At 40.2% G+C, this 12500-nt stretch overlaps 1 protein-coding gene and 1 long non-coding RNA gene across 5 annotated transcripts in view; one reads left to right on the top strand and one right to left on the bottom strand.

Moving 5' to 3' along the window:
- The window catches only part of LOC138024274 (uncharacterized), an 847896-nt gene that overhangs the window by 311962 nt on the left and 523434 nt on the right, over positions 1–12500 (bottom strand). The window lies entirely within an intron of this gene.
- The window catches only part of LOC138024290 (uncharacterized), a 123301-nt gene that overhangs the window by 7526 nt on the left and 103275 nt on the right, over positions 1–12500 (top strand). The gene's annotated exons all lie outside the window — the stretch shown is intronic.

Raw genomic sequence — 12500 nt, 5'->3', positions numbered from 1 at the left:
TTGCAAGGTACCGGTATGTTACGTTGGAACTTAGTATATGCTAAAACTGTGGATAGCGTTGAAGGCACGCTCTGTTTGGCTACTCAATTTCCGAATATCCTTTGCTATTCACCTCCGAGTAACTTGGGTGGGATTTGCGCTCGAAAATATTGCAATTGTTGCAGGAATAAATAAGTTAAAATCATCTTTTTGTGCTATTTTATCTGTTTTAGTAAATATTAAGGCTGGCTAGTGGTGGATAGTTGTCAATTATCTCGCCATGGCGTTTCGAGACAAGTTGCATAAAAAATTGCACAGTGTAAAAGCACCTTTAACTCCCAATGGCCACTTACAGATTTTACTCTGTCTAACGCCAGACGATTTTAATCGTCAATGCCTCGTCCCCCCCCCCTCTCAGGCTTTAAAGGGTTAAGAGATCCCACCTCAAATGACACTAATTTAAGAAAAAAAAAAATGATTGCACTCTTTATATTCGGCTTGGCCAGTTCACAATAATAATGATAAAAATCAAAATTATAGGCACGAAAGCTAAAGAAAAAGAGAGAGAGTTCCAGAGCACTAAAAATTGTGTTTTGTCACGTTCTGCATCTGACCTGTTTGAAAGTAATGATGAACTTTATTAACTTAAATGTCAAATGTACTTAGCGCTGGGTTGCTACATGGAGACACTGCACAGAAATCAATTAAATCATAGTACAGAAGCAAAAAAATAACCCTACATATGACGCAGAAACCGGAAATAGAACCCGGGCCACGAGGGTGGGAGCCGAATGCTCTAACCACTGCACCATCTCTGCTCAGTCAAATACTACAGTAACACTATACACCTTATTCCAAAATGGCCGCCATTGTAGTATTCTTTTGTTTCCATAAAAATTGGCCCTTATGGCCTCGTTCAAGGTTATAGGAAATTAACAACGCACTTTATTAACGCGATTTTACAAAATTCGCGTTAATTTCATGTATCTTAATTAATGTCGATGTAAATTTAATGCACGCTATTTTGCAACATTGTTATTTTAAAGCACCTTTATTTCATTACAGTCAACTCTCTCTAAGATGGACACCATCGGGACCGGCCTCAGCTGTCCGTTTTAGAGAGTTGTCCGGCTTATAGAGAGTCGACGTAGCATGACCCAGGAAATTTTAAGATAATAATGCTGAACCTGCGCACAGTGAATGCGCGTCTGTTTAAAGTTTGTTTTAAGTTATTTGCTTGAACGAGACCTACGTGTTTTAGATTACAATACAGTTCGGTTGTCACCTCCAAGTTATTTTTTGAATGGGAGAATGACTGATTTAATTTTAACTTGTACTGTATGTATTCCGGCGACAAGATAAGAGCTGTCAATTAAACGTCTGGTGTAAAAAAGAGTCACGTACAAGAATTTTTCTTCCCTAAATCGTAATTTGCGGTCACATTCAGGACCTCACAAGTGTCCGTTGTCCGTCTTATGGAGGTGTCCGTCTTATAGAGAGTTTGGTTATAGTAAAATGACTAAGAAACGGCCAGGACCAGCACCAGGTGTCCGTCTTACAGAGGTGTCCGTTAAGAGAGAGTTGACTGTAGTTCCTCACTAGATCCATTTGAGCAAACCTAAAAGCTAACTACTGTAAATGCTTCTTTTTCTCCATGAGACATATGTATGTTGAGATTTTGTAAGTGCAGCGAATTCGTGTTACTGGAACAAGCTGAGGTTTTGAAAGATCTTTTGAATTGAAAGTGGGTCTAGTTAGGCTTTAAAACAAAATTTTCGGCTGAAAAAAAACTTATAAACATCCGTGGACCTGTCTTGGAAGGTTTTATACACGAAAGCCAAAACGCAGTTTGGCGTTCAGAAATGTAAAGTGCGAGTTCGCAGAATTATGAAAATCGCAGTAAGTAAAGCAAGATGCTTATCGAAAAATTCGCGTTAATTTAATGCATGTAAACCTAACTTTTGAAAAAATCGCGTTAGTTTAGTTTAATGTAAATTTTCTTTGCGTTGTCAACGTGCATTGTTAATTTCCTATAATAAGGTATTCTTTTGAATTTTACGTTTGAAAGCGAGGCCATATGGGCCAATTTGCATGGAAACAAAACAATACTAAAATGGCGGCCATTTTGGGATAAGGTGTATAATAAAGCCATAGCCATAGTAACATCTCGAGGCATGATGTCAGTATTTTTAAACGAGGACCGTGTTTTGTCGAATGACTAGAATAATTGTGGCAGAGATCTTAGCCAACACTGAAAAGCGTTTGAATAAATAGATAATAAAGATATAGTATATGTCCTATCCCTTTCTTACCTTTTGTGGCTCATAATAGCAAGCAGTACTTTCTATTCGGCTTGCATGGCAGCGTCCGGTACTTTTTCTTTCCTTTTGTTCACGAGTACGTCTCTCTTGTTTGTCAGATGAACGCAAACGAGTCACTGCATCAAGGTGACATCCTGTGTCGGCTAAATGAAGTGCAATGTTCTGCAACGAAAGTAGTCCAGATTTTATTCATCATCATTGTTCGAAAGCCGATTAACTTAATCCAGGATTATCGTAAACTTAAGTTTTTTTTTGCTCATTTTTGTGTTTCGAGGTTGACTTCCTCCAATGTAAAATGTTGCCGAATATCTGTGGTGAACACTTTTGGGAGTAGAGAAATAAACTCCTTAGTTTCAATCTAAGGTTAGCGTTAAACGGATTTTAAACAACCGGGGCAATGTTGTGAAGTAGGACGTCTCTTTCCATGGTCCCAGTTTGATTTATTTTTTCGTTTCGTGAACATACAACTAAATGTCATTGAAGCAGGACAAATCATATAACTATGGAAAATCAGAATACTGCGATTAATCCATCGAGATCTTTGTTATTCCCTTGCTTCCCTGTGAGCTCTATAGATAGCAGAATTACAGAGCGTGTGCCACACGATTTCGCTTGCTTTTCGCGTGTGGCATCTCGTGATTCTCAAATAGAGATCTTGCTCGAGGATTGGCCAATCACAACAGAGAGAGGGACAAAAAGCAACCAATCACAAGCCGAGTCAACGCCTTTCTTATCACGGGAATAACAGATTGAGAATGTTGTATGATGACACCAGAACGTAGTTTCTAATAGCTAGTTTTTATTTGTTCCTGCTTTTAAAATCGCTTATAATTGAAGGACTTTCGTAAATGTAGCCACCACGATTACATAACTTAAGGTACGGAAAAGGGTTTTAATTAAGGGAAAAATAAATAAATCAAAAAGTAAAAAAGTAAACATACAGCTGTCAGCTGGATAGCAGGTCAGACATATCAAACCAATATTTGATTTGATTTGCGTTAATTGTTAATTTCAGTTTCTGTGTCCCCAATTGGTGCTCCAATGCTAGAAGGACTAGATGTCGTGGTCTTCAATGAACAAAACGTGTTTACTTCAAGACGCCATTTAACTAACTTTAACAATACTTCATGTAAGCTAACACAACATCTCCCCCCCCCCCCCAAAGTTTAAGAGTATCTAGGAAAACGGACAGAGCATGAGAAGTCTGACAAATGATCTACGTAATCTTATAATATAATGAAATCTCAAGCTAAACCTAGATTATCTCTTACTTTCAACGATGGTCTTATAATTCTATTGGACCTAGTGACAAGAATAGGTACTACAGGGGCTATTTGAATGTCTCCCTTAGTAACAGGAGTGTCCTTCCGAACAGGTGTAGCTACTTTGTCTTCTGTGGGAACTTGGCTCACCATTGGTGTCGGCCGCTCATGTTGCTCCTGCTGATTTGGCATTGCAGTAAGGTGAACACGGTTTCTTCTTATCGTGCTGGTTGGTGTTTCAACTTTATACGACCGAGGCGTCGATGCTGCTTCAATGACTTTTCCTAACCGCTGAAGGTCCTTGACGAAAACTTCAGTACCCGGTGCAATTGAAGGCAAGGGCTTGGCCTTGCGCCTGGTGTCTCTCTTGTCATGCTCTCTCTTGTACGCAGTTTATCCAGGTCAGGCCACTGCGGGTTCAGATGAGTGTGGAATAATGGAACGCTTTTCCTAATCTGCCTTCCCATTAGCAACTGCGCAGGGGAGAACTTGCATGCTAGTGGATTTGATCGGTAGGCTAGTAATGCTTTAGCAGGATCTTTTTCCTTTGTTAAAAAGATTCTTCACAGTTCTAACTCCCCGCTCGACTTTTCCATTTGCTTGGGGAAATCTAGGGCTACTTGTGCTATGCTTGAATTCCCATTCCTTAGCAAAGTAGGAGAATTTTGCACTGTCAAACTGAGGACCATTGTCAGATCGCACTTGCTCTGGGATCCCATGTCTTGCAAATATAGACTTAAGTGCCGTAATGACCTCACTTGACTTTGTGGTGGTCTGCATGCTACTACTTCAACGTACCTTTAGAAGTAGTCTACAACGATAAGGTAATCAACACCTTTCATCTCAAAAAGGTCTGTGGCTACGACTTGCCATGGACGGTCGGGTAAGGGTGTCGTGATAAGCGGTTCAGGCTTGTTTTCTCTCGGGAGAGCGCAAACTCTGCATTGTCGCACCAGATCCTGGATTTCTCGGCTGATCACTTCGCGATCCCTTGAGGGCCTTCGTGGATCTTGTCAAGTATCTCGAGACGCATGGAGGAAGGGATTACGATCCTGGATGCTTTGAGCAGAAAGTTCTGCACCACAGACAGCTCACCCCTACTTCACCAATAGGGTTTCATTGCATCGTTTAATGATTACTTGTCAGGCCATCCCTCACAGCAGTAAACTTTGATCTGCCTGCAAACAGGATCCTCTTCCTGTGCTTCCATGATCTGCTGTAATCGTGTGTCGGAGGCAGGCAGGGATGAGATCGCGCTTCCAATGTGTGCGTGCATGTCGTCATCGTCAATTGTTGACTTTACTGTTTGCTTTCGCGTTTGGAGTCTTGAAAGCGCATCAGCTATGTACATCTTCTTTCCGGGGACGTGCTTGATCTCCTTAAGTGGAATCTCATCAGTCGCATTCACTTTGGATTCTCGGAGGAAGTTGACCCAGTGCGTGAGTACTCAGGAGTGGCACCAGGGGTTTATGGTCTGTTTCCACAGAGGTTGATTTTTCCACTATGTACTCCCAGGATCGTTTGCATGTCCAAGTGAGTGCTAAGGCTTCTTTTTCGATCCGTCCAGATCTGGTTTCGGTGGGAGACATCGCTCGCGACATGAATGAGACTGGCCGCCAGGAGTCGTCAGGTTGGATTTGGAGAAGTGCTCCTCCTAGGCCAAAGGATGAAACATCGGCTGTCACTTTGGTTTCCTTGTTTGGATCGTACAGAGCAAGCACTGGAGCTTGCGTGAGGTCTGATTTGATCTGCTCAAATGCTTTTTGTTGCTCCCTTCCCCATGTCCATTGGTTTCCTTTTTGAAGAAGGTCTCTGATGGTCTTTGTCTTGTCAGCGAGGTGCTCCTAAAACTTGCTTAGTTGGTTCACCATGCCACGAAATGTTCTCACTTCTTGCACGTTTTGAGGTGGCGGTAGGTCTACAATTGCTTGTAGCTTTTCAGGATCTGCCTCAACTGCACTGAAGCTTAAAACGTGTCCCAGGAACTTGACTCTATCTGTGCTGAACTGGCATTTGTTCAAGTTGAGTGTCACGCCAGCTTCGACCAGACGCTTAAGTACAGCTTCTAACCTCTGATCGTGTTCATTCTGGTCTTTGCCATGGACTAAAACGTCGTCTATGTTGCACTCCACGCCATCCAATCCCTGGAGGATAAGATTCATATTCTTCTGGAATTTTTCAGAACCAGAACTGATTCCGAAGGGCAACACATTGAAACAAAAACGGCTCCAGGGGGTGATGAACATTGTCAGCGGTCTTGATTCCCACTATAGCTTTATCTGCTAGAATCCTGAGTTCGCGTCAAGTTTAGAGAACACTCTAGAGCCTGCCAATCTTCCGAGTGTTGTATCTACTTCAGGAATTGGGTGGCTTTCCCTCTTGACGGACTCATTTTTCTCTCTTAGGTCGACGCAGACTCTGAAATCGCCATTACTTTTCGGGGTCACCACCATGGAGGTGCACCAATCAGTGGGTTGATCCACTATGGATATGACACCTGCCTTCAGCATCCTGTCTAACTCTTCTTTTGTTTTCTGATACAAGGGGAAGGGTACCTTCCTTGGGACTGACACTTGGAAAGGTCTGGCATCTTCTTTGAGTGTGATGCAGTAACTGTCCTTCATGACACCTGGTCCTTCAAACAACTTGGGGTACTTGTCTGCTACTTTACTCTTGTAGTCATCACTGCTCAGGCTGTCAAATCTGGTTATCAGCGTTAGTAGTTCAGCTGGCTGTCTTCCTAGCAAAGGTTGCTCCAGATTTTTTATGACATACACTTGCTCCTTAGCAATCTTATCATGCACTTGCAAGTCGTCTATGAACGTCCCTAGACAGTTCAATTTCTGTTTACATGGACCCATCAGTAGCCTTGTGGTCGTGCTAAGTGATGGAGCTGGTTGCAAACTGTGAAACAGGATAGGTGGAATTACTGTTACATCTGCACCTGTATCCACTTTAAATTCTGCTAGCATTCCATTCAGTGAAACTTTAACTTTCCATGAATCTCCTGTACTTCCTGGGACAGCAGATCGTTCAGTGAGTTCACCTAGGAAAAACTCTTCTTCTTCTTCTTCTTCTTCTTGTCTCCCCGGAAAATGCACTTTCACCCACTCTCTTGTCTAGTTGAGGGAATCTACAGGCCTTTGCCCAATGTCCTACTTTGGAGCACTTATCACATTTTGATTCTCTGGCTGGACATAGTTTCTTTGGATGAGGTTAGCACAGGCACCTTGAACATTGTGTTTCAGGAGTTTTCCCATGTTTAGACTTGGGTGGTTTCTTTTTCTTCTTTAAATCCTCTTTAGAATCTTTCCCCTTTCCTTTGCACAAACGGTCAACATTAGCTGGTGGTGGGTCAGATTTGGTTTCCTGTATGAACGTTTGCTGCTTTTTAACTGTCTCCGACTGCCTGGTTTTCGTGATTGCTTTCTCAAATGTCAGCTTAGAATCCAGTTGCAGTTTTTCAGAGAGCTTTTTGTCTTTTAGCCCTACCACGATTCTAGCTCGGATGAGATCGTCCCTTAGAGTTCCAAATTCGCAGTATTTAGCAAGACAATACAAATCCGTTATAAATTTATCAACTGACTCGCCATCTTGTTGACTTCTCAGGTTGAACTTAGCTCGTTCAAATATTACGTTTCTCTTTACCACGAAATGAACTTCAAACTTGCCTTTCACCACGCTGTACTGCTTTGCTTCTTCAGTTGTTAGTCCGAATGACACTAAGATGTCATCAGCTTCGTCGCCCACCGAATAAATCAGAGTGTTCACTTGGCTCTCGCCGTCCTTTTGGTCGAGTCCGGTTGCTTTTCGAAATCGTTCGAAACGCTTGATCCAGCGGGACCATTCTTCGGGTTTGAAGTTGAACTTTTCAGATGATGAAACTTGATAACTCGCCATGGATATCTGTTGAATCACGGGCTGCTGTACAGCTGCAGCGACGTGTGGTTGCGTGGCTGGTTGTGCCGGGTGAGCGCCTTCGTTCGACTCTTCAACTACTTCAGGTTGTTCAGCTTGAATTCCAGCTTCGTGTTGTCCTTGGTCTGCCATGTGTCTGTTTTGTTTGATTCTCTTTTAGTTTAAAGGCTATTAGGAGCTTCCTGCTGCCACCATGTCGGGTTATTTGGGCTTACGGTGGTCTTCAATGAACAACACGTGTTTACTTCAAGACGCCATTTAACTAACTTTAACAATACTTCATGTAAGCTAACACAACACTAGACACTTACATAAAGTTCCTTTCCTTTCCTTTCCTCTCCTTTCCTTTCCGGATAAAAACTGTCAGTCGAGTAAAAGTTCAAAATATCAGGTTGTTTTTTCTCCAACTTAACATATTATAGAATGAGAATAACGCCAGATCGATGTAGAGCAAAAAGAAGAACTTTAGTGCTACTCAAATCACATTTAGAAAAGAACCTACAACCAGCAAAAGAAAAAGCAATTCAAAATTGAGAAGTCATCCTTTTAAGAAATGAAGAAATTATATACCTCTTACTAACCGAGTTCGAGGTCCGTACTGTAGGTTATGGACCGAATTTTTTCCCGTTGATTTATGACCCAAGCGCGAAGCGCGCGGGCCATAAATCAACGGGAAAAAACGAGGATCCGTAACTTACAGTACGGACCGAGTAAACGAGGTTAGTAAGATATTTATTATATCTCTGAGGTTAACGGGGCTAGGTCACGCAATTTTAGGCAATTTCAGCACTGATTGAATGGTCATAGAATTAACTGAAATATCAAAATAAGTGTTCAAAACTATAGACGAACTCTTACAAGATACAGGGAAGCCAAGAAGGGACATGGATGGACAAAACTGGAGAGGATTGAAATTGATTGAATTTGGGTAAATTTGAAAAACGTCGGCCTACCTTCTTTCAAATTTATATCAGTCTATATCAAAATGTCATTTACACAGCTGGAAAATCATTCTCAGTTGTTATGTGGCCGTAATTTTGGAGATGAAAGACTCTTGCTCTGCTAATTTGACGTTTAGAGCTCATAATGAAAAAAATTAAACAAAATTACCTAAAATAGCGTGACCTAGCCCCTTTAACCGGCGCGCGGGCAAGGAAACTAGTCAAAGTGAAGCGGAAGGTTCAACTGCCACAAAGAATGCCGTGCCAAAATCCCAAAAACTAAATCTTCTTGGCTGTTAACTTTGAAATAGTTGCTTGCAAGATTCAAACAGTTTTCAGTACAAGTTTATCCAACAGAAATGACATGAAAAACTCGCTAGATGATGTTTTGAAGAAATTTTAATTTAGCGGGCTGTACAGCGGGCCGTACTATAGAATACGACCCACTAATTTAGCCATTACAGCGCGCGTACTATCTCTGAGATATAATATTTATTTATATTTTAATTTTACAAGCACTAAAATACACTTTACAGATTTACAGATCAAAACACTTGACTTGACTAACAGTTAGTAAACAACACCAAAATATACCACTAGAGAAACCTGTGCCATTTTTTTACAAAAGCACTTTGGGTATTTGTCATGACCGAAATGTATTTTTCCACTCTTAATTTTTCATGAACAGAATTAATATAGTCTGCAAATTGAAACTTTTTTATTTTCCTCAAGCGCATTACTATTCATTTTTGCCATCGGAGAATAACTAGTGAGTTGCCTTTTAACAAAGGCACTGTCTTTATCACTAAGAAATCAAATAATTTCTTTAAATTTATACCACATCATTGTTGAAATTTTTAACCCTAACGAATGTTGTTAATTGTTCTTTTTCTGGTTTTATAGCATGTTTGTATCTATTAATACGTCTCGTTCCAGCATTGCTGTCATTTATGTCAATATGTACATGTTTCACCGTTAATCATCCCATACTTAGCCAGCACAAATCATTAGCCAAATATTGAGCAAAGTTTTGAGTTTTCGATCAAACATTCTACTTGAAACTTTGTTGGACGTATCAAATGCTGAATTTTTTGGAAGTTTGAGAGCCACCTCAACCATTTGACTCACGGGATTGATCACTATGTCAATTCTCCACTCAATTTCATTACGCTGCAGTCAGGCATACAAGTATTGAGAATGAACATTATAATCAGCTGAAGTGTATGATCTTTATAGAGCGCCAAATTCTTATGACCAGCTAACGAAGAAACCTATGGACGTAGTTAGGAGAATGAAGTTTTAGATCAAGGGGTCAAAGAGTTAATGTTTTTAGCCAATCAACAAGCAATTAGAAGTTAGCTCCAAGTACGTCTTCCCCATGCAACGAAATGATGATCAATACTATTAACACGCTCAGTCAGCACTGGTTTCAGCTACCAACCCTAGCAACATACGCAAAATCAATAACGTTTAATTCGATCATTAATACGTTTGTTAGGTCAGTGTAGACACTAATAAACTACAATTCAATGGCTCAGCGTCACCAATGAAAACTACTCTTACGCTGTGCGTCCAACATATCCGAATATTAGCAGCCGTTACATTCAGAAGCCAGTGCGTTTGTTTGATTCAACAGAGTCAACTATAGCGTTTCGTCAAAGTGTGATGGATGATAATGATGATGAGCTGAAACAGTAATCTCTTTGTTAATACTTTGTACGATACTCGATGACTTGTAAGCGCCATTAACAGCTTAAGATGTTGACAGTTTTAATTACGGTTATGATGTCAAAATGGCAAACTCTTCAGATCTGCAGGTGAACTTGGCTTTGTGTTTTATTTTGCCCGAATTTTTTGAAAACTTCAAGATGAGTGTAATGGGATTTCACTGAGAGATGCTCGTGACTAGGAAATGTTTCGATCAATCTAGATTGAACTCTCCAAAGGTAAATCGAGGTTCTAAAGTGGGAGGAACTCGGAGTATAGCCTTAGTTTCTTGAAGTTAAAACTGAATGAAGAACTTTTTTTGGCAGACAAAATGAAAGCGTTTCAAATGGAGAATTAAAAAAAAAAGTACATGATGAGTCCACAAAGGGCAATCAATTTATGCAAGCAATATATAGCATGATCCGGCTATTGTACAAAAGTCATAAAAGTGCTGATTAAGCTGGCCGAATCGAAGAAGAACTCTCTAATATCAAATTTCCGCAAACGAATGGAATCATTACGTGAATTGTGCATCCTTTGAGAGCTTCCTCGGGGCTAACACAACAACAATTAAATCTTCCTGGTATTGCAATTAAAAGACACCGTGTGATTTTGTTGCACACAAAAATTAATGCTGTTGCTATGCCAAACCCTCAAGCGTAGAGGAAAATGACGGAGGCCCTTTTGAAATGCATTCAAACACTTGAAACTTTATGTATGTAAATAACGATTCGTGGACGTTATTTTATAAGCCAAAGTGCTATCACAACGATTAGTATTAAGAGAAGGGATCACGGCCAGAAGAAAAGTTATTATGTTCGTGTTCCTAACAGCAATATTGATGCTATAAACACTGACTCCCATCAGAGTGGGGCCTTTATTAGTCCTTCCAAAGCGAGAAAAGGGCCATGGACTGTAAGGTAAGCTAAAGCTAAAAAAGGATATTGTTAATCAAGCTCAAGGATTACGATTTTTGTTTAAAAACAACCTGAACATTGAGATTCCGTTTATTTAACAAGTATTCGCCGAAGGCGAAGTGATTATTGGTGAATATTCACCGAGACGAAGTCGTGGTGTATATTCACCGATTATCACTGAGCCTGAGTCGAATAATTGTTTTAGTATAAATACACAGGTGATTATTTCAAAAAGAGAAAAAAACATTTCAATGCGAAATCCACTTCACTTACAGTCGCAAAACAACTACTGGCAGCCATTTTGTCCGTCGAAGTGATTATCGGCTGATAATCCGAGATAGCGAGTTAACGAGAGCGCGCGATTTTGTATAATCACCTGTGTATTTATACTAATTAGCGTTACAAACAAATGCTGCTAGTAAGGGTGACATCAGAAGAGAGACCTGCATGGAAAATAGTGGTAGTTTGCAAAGACTGACGTGTCATTCTATTGAAAGTATATTGGGCATTGGACCATCTTTAGTTGAGGGTAATACTGCAAAAATGCTGCAACCTTTGAAAACATCATGCCACCTTGCAGAACTTTTATCGTCTCACCAAGAACGGTAGAAAAATTATTAGTTTTATCCATACCAACATTTTGTATAGTCTTATTTGTGAGTTGTCTATACTACATTTCAAAATTCTCCTACTACCATAATAATATTGGATCAATTAAGCTTTAAAACGATTGCTCTTTTAAGAACCTTTATTTCTCTTCGCGTTTGCATAGCAAGCGCTTTAGTATAGATGAAAGGAAATTATCAAATGTTGTAGATTCTTTTAGCAGCGTACGGATAAAAGTTGATTGTATTGAACAACTTTGACACAGACGATCAAAATTAAAGCGTAAGTGTAGCGTAAACTCCTACCCAAATTGGTTTTCTTTTCATTATTTATTTCAAGTAACATAAACTAAAGTGCGATTCGACCATATTTAACGTCGATAACTCGTAACAGTAATTCAATTGACAAACCCGAGGCCAAAGGTGCACTCATTTTACTCCCCCCTCGCCATCAGTTGTCCGTTTTACGGGTATATAGAGCTGCTTAAGCTACACAGCTATTTATTTATTTAATTATTCATTTAGTTTTTTATTTTACAGTTTTGTTCCTGTCTTCGCAAACTATGCTTCCAAAGAGGAAACAGTTTATACCATCTCTCGACCTACCCAATCATAAAACCGACTTTAACAGGCCATAAGGACGCAAGAGCGAGGGCAAGAGCGAGGGCAATAAGCGAGGGCAATAAGATTGTATCAGAGAAATTAAAAGAGGACTTTACAACTGTACGCTGAGCGTGAATAGTAAAGAATGGCAAAGAGATGCATGTACAAGGGAGAGAATCATTCGTTGGGGTGAATGTTAAGCTCGAATCAATGAACGCTCATTGTCTATTAATGGCAAATAAAAATG

The sequence above is a fragment of the Montipora capricornis genome, chromosome 11 (assembly GCF_036669925.1).
Source record: "Montipora capricornis isolate CH-2021 chromosome 11, ASM3666992v2, whole genome shotgun sequence".
NCBI lineage: Eukaryota > Metazoa > Cnidaria > Anthozoa > Scleractinia > Acroporidae > Montipora > Montipora capricornis.
Note: the sequence above shows the minus strand (reverse complement) of the source record. Positions and strands in the feature narration are given on the sequence as shown.